Genomic DNA, 18,324 nt, shown 5'->3' with positions numbered 1-18,324 from the left:
CATCAGCGTCCTCTTAATCTTCACAGAATCAATAAACTTCCACCTCGTTCGCTTGCATTTCCGATCAATCAGTTGACGGGGGGCTATAAATTAGCTGGCCCGAGCGATTTGTAAAGGTGAAGCACACCAAGTTGTCTTGTCAGCAAGATAGAACAGCCACTCGAGTGGTTCATCTTTCGGGTAAAATTTTATGAACCAAATTCAATATTTTGGAGGGAACTGATCACCGCGTTGCGCTCGAAAAAATTTTTTTTTCACCAAATATTCGTTTCCTTTGGATTATTATTTATTTTTATTAATTGATCTGTAGAACATGATCAGGTTATAAATATAGTTGTAAACTTGAGGGAAATCCTTCAATAATTATGAACATTAACTAATTAGTTAATTATGTGTCTGGAACAGACAGAAATAAATACTTTTCTCTGAATATTTGGGGAAAAAAAATTTTTTTATCGGTTTTGCGATGGAACAGCTTTTTCGGGATTTTTCGTTAATGCATATGGAATTATTTATGGAAGACGCAGTGGTTGGAGGACTTTGCAGGTCATTCGGAAGGTGGTGCAGTGGTATTGACTGGTGTGCGATAATAATTGTGCCTCCTAATGGCCTCGGGGTTTCGTTCGAACTGGAACACTTTCACTGCTCGGCATAATATCCATGAACATTCCGACCGGATAACCACTGTGCTTTATTACAGTCGTGGTTCGCAGAGAGAAAAATAAAATTCTCGGCTTTCATGCGAATGAATCCGAACTTTAATTATTTTTTTCGGGACGCGTGAAGATTTTTTTTCGACAAAAATTACCGGACCACTCGGTAATTAAGCGAAAGGACAATGGAATGCATAATTGTCTCAAACTTGATTGATCATTCCATTCAATAATTAATTATCATAATAACTCCTTCAAGTACGTTAATCCCTCTCCCCGATTTCCCCCCAAATTCCACCGGTTTTATTTGAAATTGAAAGTCCCATGTCATTTTGGTATTTTCCTTTATCCCATTTTCCCGAAAAAAAAAATATATTTTCACCACTTGCATTTCACAAAGGCCCAGTACCAAGTTGTATATTTTTATTGTCCCGAGTCAACGTAGCGTGACAGGAGTCGCCGGTACTCGATGTAGTGGAACCATCGGGGTAGGGTCGGTCGACAGAGTGCCGCCACCAGCAATTCTAACAAAACACACATACGATTCGACACAATGTGTCGTTTCACAGTATAAAGTCGTATGTGGCTTTTCTCCCCTGCGTCGTTTCACCTCTAATATCCCTCACCGTAATAATAATATATCGAGGGAAGGGGTCCAGTAAACTCTCTGTGTATCACGTACACATAGGTAGAATTTTATTTGGGCTTTTGTGTATTTGTGACTAACCAGGGAAAGCATCACCCTTTGTTTTCATCTCCTATCCCCCTTATTCCTCTCATTCTGATGAAAGTTATACGAACGTGTGTGACCGACACAGACAGGAGTATCAGCCATGGGTGTATACATATTCGTAATTCGCGTCAACGGACGTCGGGATTTATGAGCTTTCAAAATGTCGAGCTGTGGGGTCTAGATATTGCCGTTTAAATACCACCACCAACGTCCACAACTGATTATAACGGGCGTTATAACGATACGCCTATATTGTGCAATCTATTTAACACGTTTTATTGGCTTTTGTTGTTTTATTTAATGAAAATTGGGAAGCTAATCATCAGCATGGGGCGACCCAACGGGAAATTCCCGGATCAAAATTTCGAAATATTTGCGGATCGACGGTCAATGGAATTTTCCAAGGATCATTTCTATTATTCGTAATAAAGGTTATAGAATTTTCTAGCACTCACCATCAGCCCCTCCTCAGCCGACATTCCCCAAAGTCAAAGGATCCGCCTTCTCCACCACAAAAACCACTGAAAAAATAAAAATAAATCAAATTAAAAATGTCGAATTGTTCTGTGTTCGATTTTAATTGGAACAAAGAAGTAAATCAATTCATTATAATTATTTCAGTAATTTTTGGAACACGTTAATCCCTTGATTTGAACCATAAAAATATTGCACGTTCTATCAATGACAGGATCAATCGTTCCACTCAAATTTTGTAGCACCAGTTCATTTACTTTCTCGTTACTCCACATCACTCGTGGACGGATTAAGGGTGAACTTGGTATTCAACATTTGTGACTATTAATCTACCCCGTAGCAATCGTAGTGCTTCGGTCGGGTGCAGGGAGCAATGAAAGTGGAGTAGCTCTCAAGTGGATTTCGATATCGAGTGTGTGACCATGCAGGATGTCGTTACTGGGATAATGCTTGTGGATAATCCTAGTGGAGAGAACATCCTGGGGAAGGATACCATTGCTACTGAGGATACAATTCGAAGTCTCCCCGCACCTCTGACAGATTAGATGACGTGGGGAAAGGGTGAGAAAAAAGAAATTGCAATTTATTTGTGATTCAACTAAAGATGATTTTGATCAGAGATCGACTCCGCTGCGATTCATCGGGATAATCGATTATTCCAGGGTCCGAATTTCTGTAGGAAGAGGGGGGGGGGAGAGAGAGGAGGAATGTAGAGCATCAAGTTGAATGTCACCTGATGATCCATCCATCAGGACAAAAATCAGTCCTTCGTTCCGTCTCATTCACCACCAGAGCTTGTCTCCCCCAATCTCTCACCATTAGATTTAGCCACCGAACTGAAGGCAACGAGGGGCAAGGGGGGGGGGATAAATATGGGGGCCAGCCACAGAAACAGGAAAAAATTGAGAGAAATATCGTTGCGGCTCGATAGAGACACGTCAAGAGGGTCCCCTGTGAAAAGGGGAAATTACAATCGCTGATAACGAGACTTTGATAAATTAAATACATTCAGAACTAGTTCACTGGCTGGACTGGCGCAGTGAGCAGGTCCCTTTGCTCACATGCTCGAGGGCTCGAAAAATCCAGCGAATCGAATCGTGCGACCTGACCACTAAAGCCCTTATCAAATTTCGGTGTTCGTTGTTGAATATTTTTGGGATTATTCCAGTCCATAATCCGAGCCCATTGTCCTAACTATCCTCCATGGAATAGGCAGTTTAATAAAAAAGAACTACTGCCCTTCAAGTTGCCGTGGAAAAAAAAATTATCAAAGAAAATAAGGGCGAAGGAGGAGTCCTTGGTCCGCGTGATTACAGCATACGAGGTTCAAAGGTAGAAAAAAAAAATTCCTCCCTCGGAATAAATAAATGTGTCCTACATTCGTGATCCCTTTTATTCCCATTCTATGTTTTAATTACAGCGAATTTAATGCCTTGAAACATACACGCAGAAACAGTTTTTTTTTTTTGCTTCATTTGAATTAGTTTTTTTTAATCATCTTATTTCTTTACCGCGGGCAAAATGTTGTGGCGTAAATTACATCTGAGTGTATTCACCGCGGAATGTTTTCGCCGGCTTGTGAATCGTGGAAAATATAATTTGAAAAAGCCCCCGCAAACCGCACTGTTAATGGTCTACGCATGTAATTAGGTAATTACCCAGTGAGATAGCAGTGAAAATACAGAAACAAAAGGTTGAAACGAATTTCTTTATTTTTATTCACTCGAATGAAGAAAATATAAAGCATTCGGGGGAAATTGTGAAGAGCCATGGAACACTGGCACTTTTTTTTTTTCGTATTTCTTCCTTACAATTTCGTACTATCTGAAAAGCTCAAGGTTCATTGGGCAAATTACTAGTCTCGAAGTTATCTTTTAACAAAGTGCACGAAAGAGAAATCACTTCTTGGGAGTGAGAGCTCTCCCTCTCTCTTTATTCGCCTTTTTTTTCACTCACTTTCGTTCTCTCTCTCTCTTTCTCCTGGGCTTTCTTCCTTTGCTGTGCTTGCAAGCACAAGATTTACGCTCTGTTGCATTGAACGAAAACTTTTCAACTTTGTGCGCCAACTTGTTCGGATCAGGTCGCTCGAATTTCGTTGAGGTAACGGGGGAAAATAAATGAAATGGGGGGGAAAAAAATGGGAATCCAATGCACCAGAGGTACATGAGAGTTTACATGTAATTCAAGGGGTGATATGGTTATCCTTCGATTGGTGGTGAATGCTGAATGCATGGAGGATATTGACGATGCTATTTTATGAATTGTGTTTCATAAAATGTCGTAAAAGGGGAAAATAAAATACTGGAACGTGGGAATCGCAGGATTCAAATAACCGACGACAATATTTAGAAAAAGTTCAGCAGGAAAGAGGGGTAGTTTCCGCAAGAAATTCAGTTGATCGTGAATTTTTTTTATTTCTACTTAAAGTTTCGCGAACGAACTTTTTCCGGGAATGTGAAATATTTTTTTAAATAATTATAGTGCTCCCTCTAATTTTCTATCACACATTAAAACACTTTCACCTCATTTCCCCACCCCCTCATTGTCAACCCAAAAAATTGCCCCAAAGAACTCACCCCTCACCTCTACATTCGTCCGAACCCCCCTGGCGCGTCCCCTCATCGCTAAAATCACCTAAAAAATCACGTCAATCGCACCCCTCCAATCCCCATCCCCCAAAAATCATATTCCCATACCTCCCCAATTTTCCCGCATTATCCCGCGAAATTCTTCACAAGACATCCGACCATTCTCATCCTCCACCGCTTTCTGGCACATGTGAGCCATCGACCACTTTAAGTTCATCCCCTCGACAGTTTTTTTCCGCCTTATTTTCCCTCCCCCCTCATCTTTTGAGCGTTTAAACTCCTCTTCTTCGTTCGGTAGCTGTTCGGCTCGCTCTTTTCGTGGCCCTAAGGTGGTTTTTGTCCAACACACTTGCAATTTCTGATGCGTCGCGACTTCTGCATCAATCTTCGTTACCAGTCACCAAGAAAAAAAATGGACTTAATGTTTTACCAGGCCACTTCGTCTTTCCACCATGTACCCTACCTCCCTTCCAACCCCTTCCACCATCATATGGGAGAAGAGTTTTCGGCATTTGGATTTTTCATCTCTCTTTTACGTGATCCAAAAACTACGTATCGTCCACTGAGTTGTGCATCTCACAAACGCCCTGTACTTCCATAACGAACGCGAAACTATGCGCATCCCATTTGCGATTAAATTAATTCAGCAATTTGATTTCTTCACGTTGAACACGAGAATAATATATTATGTCGTCTGTTGTGCCGCCAAATTATTTGGCAATAAAGTGTTTTGGAAATTGGTGAAGTATTGAATTACAAGTGATGGATAACCCGAGGAGAACGTAAAATATATAATATATATTTAGTATAATTCATGGGAAATATTTTAAATATTTTATAAATGCCTCAGGGTCATGTATTAATAAATAAATACTGTTCCAGCAAAAATTAAAAAATAGGAATGAGGTATAACTGATGCATTATCATACCAACAATTTAATTGAACAAATCAACGCGTTCAATAAATAAAAAAAAATGTGTAAATATGTATAGGGAATATATGTAGAAATATTTGGTCCGATTTTATTTCCGGGAACCGAGTAAATACGATTGTAAATACGAGTCTATTTGATACAAATGCAAATGGTATTTATGTTTCCATCTGCGGTTGAGTATTGAATACCGATGATGAGAAGGTCATACGTAATTATTTTAGTCTCAACCCAAAAAATAAAAATACACCGCCTCTCCCGGCATCCAACCGCTGACAATTTAACTGTCAGAAAAAAAAATCTCATTATAAACTTCCCATCGTAAAGTAAGAAGGAACAAGCCCTGAAGATGACTCCGGAGTTAATCGAATTTTAACAAACTATCTCAAGCAAATCTTAGTTGTTCCCAGCAACTTAGCAGCACTGTATGTTCAAATATCTTTGCTTAGGGTGCACGAAAGTGGTTTGAGGGGGAATGTTTCCACAAGGTTTCCATCGGGTTTTTGGTGGCTGCAGTGTCGCAACAGAGACTCAAAGTTCAGTGGGTAGTTGTGGGACACGAGGAGTATCCCATCAACAGCAGACGGATACAGTACCCAAGACCAGAGGGAGAGAGTGAGTCGGAGAGAGTCAATTCTCCCCACACATACTCATGAGTTGTTGGACGAGCGTGATCAACGAACCGTTGGAAGCTGGGTTAGAAATGGATGGGGGGGGTGGTCGAGTTACGCGCACAAATTCGTTTAACGAGAATGCATCGGCCCAGGGAGAATCGAACGTGACGAATGCACCAAAGTTTGTTCTCTCTGCGGCACATCATTTTTCGTACGACATATGACCCCGACACACATCGTATATCAAGTATTTTCAATTCAATTTCCTTCGGAGATTGTATTTTCTCAGAATTGTGAGAAATTCGTTTGGATTTCAGAATGTAAATGGTGCGTTCGCTGGTCTCGATATATTTGAGTTAAAAACTGAAATAAAAGATCTCCTGGTCTGTGAGCGCAGTTCCCAACTCGAACAACTCTATGAGTCTGAATAAAGTCAAGTTCAGGGCTCAGGACTGGGCCCAGTCTGCACTTTCAGACTGGATCAGCTTTAGGGAATCTGAAGCCACTGTGAGCCACTATGAGCCAGCCTATGATTCCGAGCACGGAATCCCAATGATGACGCCGTCTCATAAATTCAATCCACCAATGAGGCAATACCATCATCTCCAATGGCGTCTTGTATTCCAAGTGAAGAACCGGAAAGAAGAATATGCTCGCATTTTACTCACTACATCGCGCGAGCTTGCTCCAACACACGCTCACACTCTCACCACACATCGTCTCTCTCCGTTATTCACCGGCGAACCGAATCCATCCAATACACAAACAGCTCGGGTATGTGCACCTCATGTGCAACCTCAAATGATGAGGTAGATGTATTCCATATTCAACGTATATACACTCACCTTGGTAACTCGGTTGAGTTCGCTCGACTAACGCAGACACACCCTTTACCGCTTGCATGCTGGAGATTAGGAGAACTTGGGCTGTACGTACTCCAGAGGCTAAGAGAAATATTCCAACTTGTACGTGAAAACCGCCTGCTCGGATACATCTACACGAATGCCTGTCTCTTTTGGACTTGAACAATTTAACTCGGCCTCTTTCACTCTAACCTCGTACTCAACTGCAGTGCACTGGATGCAAGAGGCGCTTCCAAATATCACCGTTTTGCCGGGAATGAGGCAAATTTCATGAGAACGTTGATAATTCGGGGACGAGAATTTCGAGACTTCTCGCTGTTCATGGGCATTATACACATGGGTAATTACGAGATTTTCCCTCTTGTGGATGTTTTTTTTTTTGGGACTCGGGGATAGGGCGGCATCACCGACAGACGGGCGACTCCCAAGAGATGGGCAATTTCACGTTGGATTGAATATTACTCAAGATAACGAGGTGATTGTAGTTTTGGAGGGATTGCGGGAGGTGGGAGAGTAATTGTCAACAAAATGTTAAAATCCCATGTCATTTTCTAATCGCATATTTCCCCATTAAATTACTATTTTTTGTAGTACTCGCCACTTTAATTGGATGAAAATGATTTGGCTCATGTTGACCCCTCGGCCCGACTGAAATTCAACACCGATTTCGACTACGGGCACTCAGATGTCAACGTATTGGGTTCCCTCTGGTATTTTCCCGAGGTAACGAACACAGGTCATACCACTGGAGAAAGACGAGATTGGCGCTTTGGGTTTTGAAGTGGAACACTAGTTCCGGACCGATATGCGACAGGTCGTTAAATTTTAATGCATCGGGATATCGAATGTCCCACGATTGCAACTCTCCGTCACCATCGCGAACGCAATTCCGATCACGCGTTCGAGGAACAACCGAATGGGAAAACTCTCTTTATTTTTTTTTCACCCGAAGACAGATCGGCCGTCACACAAATTGTGAAAAGTTTCGCATGTTCTGGAGAACTAAACAGACTGGTTGATGAGGGGTGAAGTCAGTTGATGAATTAACGAACATTTCCACTCATTGTAAATCTCGCGAGAAAAAAAAATTCCGTTTAAGATGCTCTAGTATTTTGTCAATATTTTTTTTGGTTTTCTCAACCTGATCTTTGATTGATTCAATGGACAGACATTGTCCTTGTTCAACTGGTCACGCGAGCTTCGGAGGAATCCATTATGCATCATTTTTTACGGTATTCCCTGTTCCCCCCCCACCTCACCCCGCCCCCTTTGAAAACGATCAATCTCATTCCAGTAGCCCGAGGTATCTGCCATTAAACTCCTCAAGTTGAGATTTTTTTTCCCCTTCAATAATGTCAATCAGCATTTTTATTTCCATGTCTATTCGTTTTTTATTCCCATATTTCTTCGTTCGATTTCAGGTGTTTTTGCCGTCGAATGGAGCCTCTGGAAATATTTTTTTCTTTTTGCCGACTATTTAATTCTTCGATAAATGTACAGCTCCGACAAATCTCTCGATTTTCCGATGCCAAAAGCAGTTATTCAACAAAAATAAAACTACCAACAGTAGTGAGGAGTGCGGGACATCAGTGTATGATCGATACGTATGAATCGATGTCTACGATGCAGTAAATTGACCATTTCCCACCCCGTCAGCATCCCCTCCTCCCAAGACTTCAAAAGTATAACCAAAATCGTGAGTCCCAGACCCCAGAGACCGTGCGAAGCCCAATAATTTCTAACTCACCAACAACTGCGGTAAAAAAAAAATTAAAAAATATAACCGATCATCCACGGTACCATAAACAATTTAAAATAAACTCCCCCAGGTATCGTCAACACAGTCCATTATATTATTGCACTTGGTGAATTGGTTTATCACTGGCTCCACGGTTTGATACACAAATACACTCATGTGCTATAATAGTATATACATAATGTACTTATACATGATGTGGTTGGTGTATACAACGGATAGCCAGTGGGTGGTGAAAGGAGTAATGGTGGATGTAGTGGTGCAGTAGAAACACAGATTCACTGGAGACCAAAAGCCCCCTCTGGCAACAAAAGGCCCGTTGCGACAGTCGCATAAGTTATAGCCCAGGCCCATTTTGCGGACAAGTCTTCCCATTGCCCCGCCAAAACCACTGGCCACTTCTCCACTCCATCCACCGAGGGTGGATGAGGGAGATGGGGGAATTTCTCTGTTCCACCGAGATATTCCCAATGGTGAGTTAGACAATAGAGTGAGCGAAACCACTCGAGAGCCGAAAATCATTACGAGAGTAATCATTAATTCGTTGGTTGAAAGATTTACAGTCGCATAAAATCATCCGAAAATGTTGAGCATTTGGTGGGGCCAAGACCAGTGGGGCGGGAAGGGGGGGGGGATACGAAAGGGAATGGAGATGAATAAAAATCGAATTCAAAAGGCAAAAGACATAATTCCTTTTCGTTAATTAGAAAAAATCGCGTTGTGTTTTCTGTCACTGTTTCATATATTATATATTATATATTATATATTATATATTATATATTATATATTATATATTATATATTATATATTATATATTATATATTATATATTATTAGGGTGGCTCATACACTGCTAATAAAAAAAACATTAAAATTCAAAATCGCTTTGTCTCTCAAACGGCTGAATGTTGGAGGGCCGAGTCGGTCCTCACAGGTCTTTTCTCCTGTTTCTTACGTCCTCGGTGGGGTAAATGTGGTAGGGGTAATGATGGATAGAGGCAATTAAGCGAAGCGAGCCGCTCTGGATCGCTTCACGAAGGCAACTGTTCCCCCTTTTCCCTCGTTTTATTTCCTCCTCCTCCTTCCACCGTCCCCTACCCCCTCACCCCCCCCTCCTTACCCTTATACTTTGAAACTCCCTTTAACTCTTCTCAACATTTACCCCTCAATACACCTCACCTCACCTTGTCCCTGTATTTGCCATCACGCTGAGAAACATATACCCTGACATTCACGTATAGTTGGTGGTGTCCACTGGATCGGCAACTCCAAGGCCCCTTTTACCCCATCCCACTGGTTTCCTTCTCGCTTCTCGTGTCTCTCGTTGAGATTGGCAAAATATTTGAGATCGTTTCACGGTGATTTTGAAAACATTGGACGTTTATTTAGCGGAAAGTGTAACACACGTGGAAAAAGGAAGAAAAAAATTGTGTGGTTTGGGGGGATGAAAATTGAGATGGGGTTGGGGTGAATTTTTTTTTTAGTCGTATGACGGTAATTTTCGGGAGTTTGAGTTAGAACTATTTTTTTCCGGGTCTGTTTCATCATGGGGTATTTTTTTAGAGACTCTTTTAATTCGTGGGAAGACTATTAGTCTCTAGTCTGAATTCTAGAGTCCAGAATTTTAAATCAATAAATAAATTTAAAAAAATGTTGGACTTCATCGAATATTATCCCCCGGTCCATCCACCTTTTCGACCTAATCTTCTCACCCAATGTACCGAGTGTATCAACCTGAAGATGGACCTTAACACGTAGGTGGAATATATATCGAGACAATTTCAATACTGATAGCGATCGAGTCCAGCCCTGACCGTGCGGCGAAAAAGGAAGTTAAAGAAGGACGGACGTCGATTCGGCCCCTACCCCCTTCCCCCCCCCCGAGGCGGGTCAATCGATACGTCTCTCGCTTTTCGTCGGCTGTATCTATATAACCATAAAAAAAAAATGCCGGATCAGGGGGTGGCTGAGGACCAGGGGGTGAAGAGGAGTCGCTTGAAAAAGAGGTAACGAGAGAGCTAAAAAAAAATGGCGCGTCCCCAATAATGGCCCTTCTAAATCTCTGATCTCGATAGCCAGTACTTTACATGGTGGCATGGTCAACTCAAACGTGTATGTGAAGCGTGTCCTGGAGATACGAATGGAGAAATACCCACGGGGACCCGCACCATCCACTGGATACGTTCCGGGGGGAGGGGAAAAAAAGGGAGGGAGAGAGATGCACGAGGTCCTTTTCAATATCACGTCGAAATACAACTTTTCACTATCTTTTCTTCGCATGTCTTCCATCGTCTTTTTTTTTTTTATTGCTCACTTTTTTTTTTTTTATTCATCTCTCACTCGCCAGACTCGATCGACTCGCGGTCATTTGCATTGCACGCGTGGGCAGAACTTCACGTATAGAGAACACATATATCCCAAGTGCTCTTAAACCAATCGTACAGCCCCACCTTTGAGTTTTAGTTCGCATTTTATAAAGAATCAATTCGCTGCGGGATTCGAAAAAAAGAAAAAAAAAATTCCCGAAGACTCCGTCACACAACGGCGATACCAAATGCATATAAATATATTTTTTTTTTTATTTGTCTCATCTCGTGTCTTCTTGTAATAAGCAGGAGAGATATTTGCCATGCAGCAAAATATTTCTGATCATCGTGTGTGTTTATTGGTATTGGTTTGAAAGAAAAATCTGTATATATATCGCGTGATTATATGCCCCCGCCGATTTTATATTATCGCCAACACGCCACGCCTGTCGATATATGCAAGGGCCCATCTTGAATGAGAAATTTAACGATAACGATGCGGTTTGGGGGTGAGGGACTCGAAAAAAAATGAAAATTGATGGAAAAAAAAATATTCAACGAGTTATTGAAACAAATGGGACTGATTACCGGGAATTCAGTACAGAATGTTTAACATTTATCTGGGCCTTACACACGGCAATGGGGTTGCATTTATTTAAAAATATCTAACACACGCTGAAGTCCTTCCAAATCACCTAATGTATCAGTGAGAGAAACTCGAATGCACCACAAAACAACTTCATAATTCTCCAGTGAAACCAAAGTTTCGATAAAAATTACTGGGGATCTAATAAAACGTCTATAACACTCCCTAAAAATACCATAACTCCTCTCACTATTTACCGAGCATTCCATATTTTTATCAGACCCTTCGTAATTTTCTTTAGACTTAAACTGTCCCCCCCCCCCCCCCATCCAGACAAACCGTAATACAGAATAAGTTCACACAAGTTAACTACCCCGATACACTCTCCTATCTTATGCCCACACTCGTAACATTTGTCGTACAAAATGTTTTTTCTTTTTCATACCAACACATATTAATTCTTCAAGGAGATGCCTCCCCGGTGGCCCCAGTGTATACCCCGAGAAAGGCCTCACCAGAAACGCATAACAGCCAGTGATCTCCGCGGGAGAAGCGAACCGAGGCGACTATCTACATATCAGCAATCTGTGACAAGTTAGCGTAATGAGGGCTCCCTCTTTGTGGAGAAGAAAAGGGTAAAAGGGGCAAGGGGATAGGGCAATTATCGAGGAACTCCAGCTTCTCCGCCCGTGGGCGCGCTCTTCGTACACTCTTTCCCCTCACCCCCGAGTACTCCTCGCCATCTCTCACCCTCTCTCTCGCACAAATTTCATCGGGAAGAGATAGAGAACCAGTAAAAGAGGAGAACGTGAACTAAAACCAATGGCAAGGGCGACAAGACGAACAGCCCAAGAAAAAAAATTACTTTTATTTGAGTATTTTTAACGTGTCACAAAGTGAGAGAGAAGTTACCGGTGGAATGCTCCTGACGATCAGGTTTATATAAGGACGATGCGATCCTCGGGATAAACACCTGTAATTAAGATATGTTAATCACCATAGAACATACGCATCCGGAGCTCACCGTCATACACAGATATATTTTATTATTTTAGATTTTAATGTACGGGTCAGCTGTATTTTGTGGTGAATAATTTGATAATAAATTATCCATTTGCCTTACCACGAGAAATATTTAATAAAAATTACGAATCGAGAGCGAACAGGAACGAAAGGGCATGACACATCTGACTGCCAATGATCCTAAGGCGGATAGTTAGTGTTTAATTATTTATTGTCACATCTGGTGCTTCGAATTTTCCAGGAAAATCTCGTCGAAAACGTTCTACTGAAAACGAAAATATTCTATTCTCCAAATAACTCAAATATTACAAGTAGATGTGCATGGAAATACCTGGTGATTATTAATTCATTAATAATGGGGGATCGGTCGTATTCTCGGGGATGAGAATTACTTCTAGTCGCACGTCATCGAGACCTTGAATATTTTATAAAGTCTTAGTCGTCGATTTGACAGATCTGATTTAAAATCCTTCCGTTTATTCTATATCAATTGCCTTCATTTTGAATCACATTTATAACTCGCAGGGAAAATCTATAGTTGGAAGAGGGTGGGGGTGGGATAAAGGGATCAACAAAACGATCCAAAAAGTGGTTGACCATCACTTCGTCCGTCGATTCGCCCCAATTTCTATCAAAAATTTTTTTCCCTGAATTTTAAATCGAATTCTCGGGGAGAAAAACGTAAAAAAATTGGAAGATTTTTTGGTCTTTGAGGGACAAAATTCATGTGGAGATAACTTGAGGCGGAAGTGTCTCAAGGTAGAAACAGGTGAATGGTGCCTAAAACATTGATGGATTGCCAGGGCAATATAACCCAGCAGACGAAGGAGAACCGCAAAGCCATTCGATATCTCATGTTTCATCTCTACGCCGATGAAGATTGATCAGACACCATCGCACTAATACAAATATTATCGAATTATAGATTTACACACCGGCGGCTCTACAGCAGGTGTTTGAATCGACTTCAGGGAATAATGAAATCAATAGGAAGATGGAGATATCGCTACTACGTTAAGAGCCATTCCGGTTTGACAGCTGATGAACATCAATTGATTCATGATTCCAGTGAATTATGCCAATGGAATTCCACAATTCGTGTGAACATTCCATAAAAAATATCGGTAATAACGGATGAACTACTGTATTCCATTCAAAATTTTACAATTTATCGCACCGACTGGAGTAGGAAAAGAGCAAAATCGAAGCAATAATTCGAGACCCGTCGATAGAATCGAATAAATTCCCTGCTTCATCAATACCGTGCAATATCGATAATGTTGTATGAATATTGGTTGAAAAATCCCCAGAAATGCAAAATTATTTCCCTCAGTCACAAATTATTATCGGTATAATGGAGAGAGTAATTACAAAAGTCGATGCCCTCATTAAATTTCCGTTAATAATGACGGATTTTCCGTTGACCTGTGAATATTTTACCTCAATTTATTTTTTTTCGTCGCCCTCATGAACTTCCTGACCCATTATTAATGCTAAAGATGAATTTTACAATTTCAAACCCCATCCGAATGAATAAATAAATATTTTTCCGAAGTAAATGTTTCCAAAAAAATAAATATTTTCCCAAAAACACTTCCAATATCTCAACAATTCAAATACTCTCCCTTCAATTTGCGTTTCACAAAAGTATGTTTACTTTGGTGGAGCGTCTACACTGTCAAGGTCCCCCGCAAGAGCCACATTCGAGGGGGTAAATTATAGGCTGAATCCAATTAGTCTCGTAACGTTAGTGAGATAGAGGTTTGTGTTCCGGCCAAGTTTGGACCACCGGGCACGATATTGGCAAAGAGAATTCTCTCTTGATCTCCCTTTCCATCCCTTTCTCACTCCCAACATCATTCCCAACTAGTGCACTATTCCAACCCCCTTACCAACCCCCCTATCCACCGCACACAAACGTTGACACACTGGAATATATACCGTTACCATTCTATATCAACTGCCTGCATACGTTTTCCAATTATTCAGACTCAACGAAAAGTTTCAACGTACCACTAATTGCATACTCCACCATCATCAAACGGTAGAAAGGTGCCCGGAAAACGCGAAATTGCTGAGAGGAGAGAGATAAAAATCGGTAAATGAATGGCAAATTGAATGAACTATCATCTGCTGGAAGAAAAAATTATTGAATTATAGACAGGAATTTACTGACGAAGTAGAGCGGGATTTTTATGACAGTTTTCTATGAATATCTCGAGATCTAGGAGAGATAGAAAAATTTTCATTATATCTTTTTTATGGAGCAGATCAAGAGCTACAACAAATGTAATGACAAAAATATCGCTATCTCTCGTAGATTTCGAGATAACGCTCAAAAACTCGACTGAGAGGTGGGTTAAATTACCGCGTCTTGTCTCGTCGCGACTGAATTGTTAAAAAATATCAAAAGTGGAGTTTGAATTTTAATTTTTATTTAATGGCACCATGGAGGTGTCTTTTACCTTTGACATATTCAGATCAACTGGACTCTCGGTAAAAATGTCGGATAATTGAATAAAACGCAAGTGTCTTACGAATTAGCGAGTGCAATGAAACCGTTTCGTGAAACGCTAATCATAATATCTCCAACGCTCTCGAGCGAATTACCATAAGAACGACTTGAACGTCTCGTTAGGTGGAGAACGACATTTCTAGAGGAAGAAACTCGTATTTATTCTCTGCACTTTTGGTGGCAAGAGTGTGCGTCGTGCACCGGATGATATGAACTGCAACTATTTCAAGTACAAACTGTCGTCTTATTACTCTCCTTCGCACTCCCCTTGTTTCATGCGGGAAAAATATTTGAATAATGACAACGAATTCAATTTTGTGACGATGAGGAAAATGAGGAAATTCAAATGATTAATTAACCCCCAAAATAATTAAACAAGAAACTTTACAAGCCCATCACCGCCAAAGAGCCCACGAAATAACCTTCGAAAGATTCATTCAGACACCCGAAAGATACTCCAAAGAATATTTTAATGCCCAAATATAAGTCCCAAATACATTGCATCGTGACGGGCCTCACGTCCGTCTCTCTCACTCAACGAATTTAATTTTTTGAAGATGACAGAAATCCCCCGACCAATCTAATCCCGGACTAAAGAACAAAAGCCCTCGAGAAAGTCGAGCAACAAAACCGACCCACCTTCAACGACCCAAAAAAAAAAAAAAAATCCCGCGGATGAAAGCAGGGCCGTTCCTTTAATTAGTCAAAGGTGTGAAGAAGTTGGTGCGAAAGTGTGCGCTGGGACGTGTGGCCTCTGAGCATGCGTGAATGTGTGAAGGGCTGAAGGGACGCGGTGGAGTCGTTTTCTCATATGGATTGTGCATCCTGAGGCCCATAGAAGGATGAAAAAGCCAAACTGAAAGACAGAAAGGGGGGGAAGAATCAGCCAAAATATGCCCGCTGGTATCCCCGTGGCTGGGTATTGACGCCACCGTCGGTGTGTGCGTGAGCACGCCCCGACCGCACCTCAACCGTCGCTCGCGCCCTCTCTCACTCTCTCTCTCCTTCTCGTTCCCGATTGTGCCCTCTCTTTTTCGCTCTTTTAACTCCAGAAAACACAATCCGAGAGTGGGAACCGGTTCTCATTCTTGCTCTATTGAAATTCCTACCGCGTGCCACTATGCTACTTCATGCCGCCCGGCCAATGGCGTCTTCCTGGCAGGGCACGAACACGATGCGTCCTGGCGTCTATGTGGGTAAGTGTATCGTACATTTTATATTTCACGATCTCAACTTTATGTATTCCCCCACCATTCCACACCCCTCTCCTTTACCCCTCATCACCGAGCAGTGTTAATTTCCTTAACCCGCAGGATACACGCGACCATATAACGTCATTGGTTCATCTGACTGAACGACCTTAAATTGGTGCAATTTAACTTAAGGTTGTTGTTATGTAAAATATCTACAAGTGATTTTTCGTCTAAATTTTTATGGTGAATACTATAACTATAGAGCTGTAAAATAATAACTTCTAAATTGAAATTGTCAGCGTAGAAATTGAGCTGCAAATTTTTGAAATTTACGAAGCTCTTCACTCGTTTAAATGAAAACCTCGTGAATAGAATTTTTTTCCCGCGGTTTTTTCAAATATCCCTCGGGGCCATTTACTCGAAATATCGAGTGAGCGAGACAATCACAGCGAGACGCGTCATTTTTTTATTCTGTCCGAAGATTAATAAAAGTGACGTGCAACAAAAAAAAAAAGGCAAGAGAATCCGGAGAAGACAATTTCCACCCTCTCTCTGCCATCTCCCATCCCTCCTACGCCCAACGGCAGACGACAAAGTTAGAAACGCAATAGTAATCCTCAACAGGGGGTGTGGGATGGCTGAGGGAAAAGTAGAAATACTCAAAATACCCGGAGTAGAGGCTGTCACCGCACGTGGATATTTTCACGAGGACGAAAAATCCTTGACAGACAGCTTAAGAGGATAGAGGAGAGCGACAGTTATGGGGGGGGGGGGGAAGGGTGGAAGGATTTTTGGTACAACGGAGACGGAGAGAGTTTTACTTCGGGAAACAAAAGTTTTTTTTTTCCGGAGGGGGGAGAGGGGTGATCCGGTGAGAGGAGAGGAGATGAAAATAATTGTTGAGAGGAAAAAAAGTGACGACTTTTGCTGGGCTAATTGAAACTCTTCGTCCGTGTCGCCGAGGGCACAAGGACGAACTAGACGGAAGAATGGGACTGGTGGTGTGTGGGGGGAGTGACAGGGGGGAGACGATGGACATCCCGACGTTGTATGCTATTTCTTGTGTTCCAGGGGGGATTCGTTAGATAATGGAATTTCTTTTGCAGTTTTAAGGGAATGACGAGGTGAGGGAAAATAATGAAAGTGGAAAGATCAATGGTTTTTATCAGCTAACGGTGTTTAAACAATTGGAATTCCGTAAGGGATGAGAAAATTAACTTTATTTGACTTTAAAAAAAATTTGTTCATCATGAGATAATTTTTGTTTCCCCTAAAAATGGGATGGTAAATTAAATTGAAAAGGAAGGAGATAAGTTTTTGGTTCAATTCTATATTGATATAGTTCTTATCAATATTTTTAACCCTCGGTAATTAAAATGTTCATACGGATAACGAATTCATTAACGTATTTAAAGAATCTTTATCTGGGCTGTATGAAGAGGTTTATTTTATGCAAATGATGTTGCAATTTTCATAAAACTGACATTGAATTCAACGAATGAGTACTCCCCCCCCTCACCCCTCATGATAACCACTGGACCCCAGTAATACCTGTATAAACACGAGTCTGATGAGACACATGATTGTATACCGAGTTTTGCGAGTTTTCCTAGGGGCATCAGGTCGTTCAAAGCACACGCTGCCGAGAGGGTTTGCTGGGTTTGTACCTGATGACCGCATACGCGTAATTATCACGTTACAGACCAGCTCGTTTGCTAAGCCATGTATGTATATGTATATGAACCGTATCTGTTGGTGGTATACCAGTGTACAGGGTTTGCGGAATCCAAGTGTCAATGTGCCATTAGCTTTTACGACTGTGTACAAACTTTGCTTGAAAACATATGTCATGAAATATTATAATTATTCCTTCATATTCCCGAAATTTTGTAACAGAAAAATTTAATTTATTCTTCATAGAATTTGTTCGAGGGATTGAGCTATTAAATTATTATTAACCAATAAATGTTAGCGGATGAATAATTGAACTGTTTCGGTTGACAGGTTTGATGCGTCAATAACGAAGTTGTAAAAGGAGGAATATCTCCGGATGGAAGAGAGAGAGCGAATTTTTCATAATGACATTTGT

At 41.2% G+C, this 18,324-nt stretch overlaps 1 protein-coding gene across 1 annotated transcript in view; it reads right to left on the bottom strand.

The window, feature by feature from the left end:
- Nucleotides 1-18,324, bottom strand: part of LOC135169578 (facilitated trehalose transporter Tret1) — a 220,185-nt gene that overhangs the window by 148,768 nt on the left and 53,093 nt on the right. Inside the window, exon 4 of the mRNA XM_064134680.1 lies at nt 1,842-1,907. The gene's annotated coding sequence lies outside the window, so the exon portion shown is untranslated. The remainder of the gene's footprint in view (nt 1-1,841; nt 1,908-18,324) is intronic.

Source organism: Diachasmimorpha longicaudata, chromosome 15 (genome assembly GCF_034640455.1).
Source record: "Diachasmimorpha longicaudata isolate KC_UGA_2023 chromosome 15, iyDiaLong2, whole genome shotgun sequence".
NCBI classification, from domain to species: Eukaryota; Metazoa; Arthropoda; class Insecta; order Hymenoptera; family Braconidae; genus Diachasmimorpha; species Diachasmimorpha longicaudata.
Note: the sequence above shows the minus strand (reverse complement) of the source record. Positions and strands in the feature narration are given on the sequence as shown.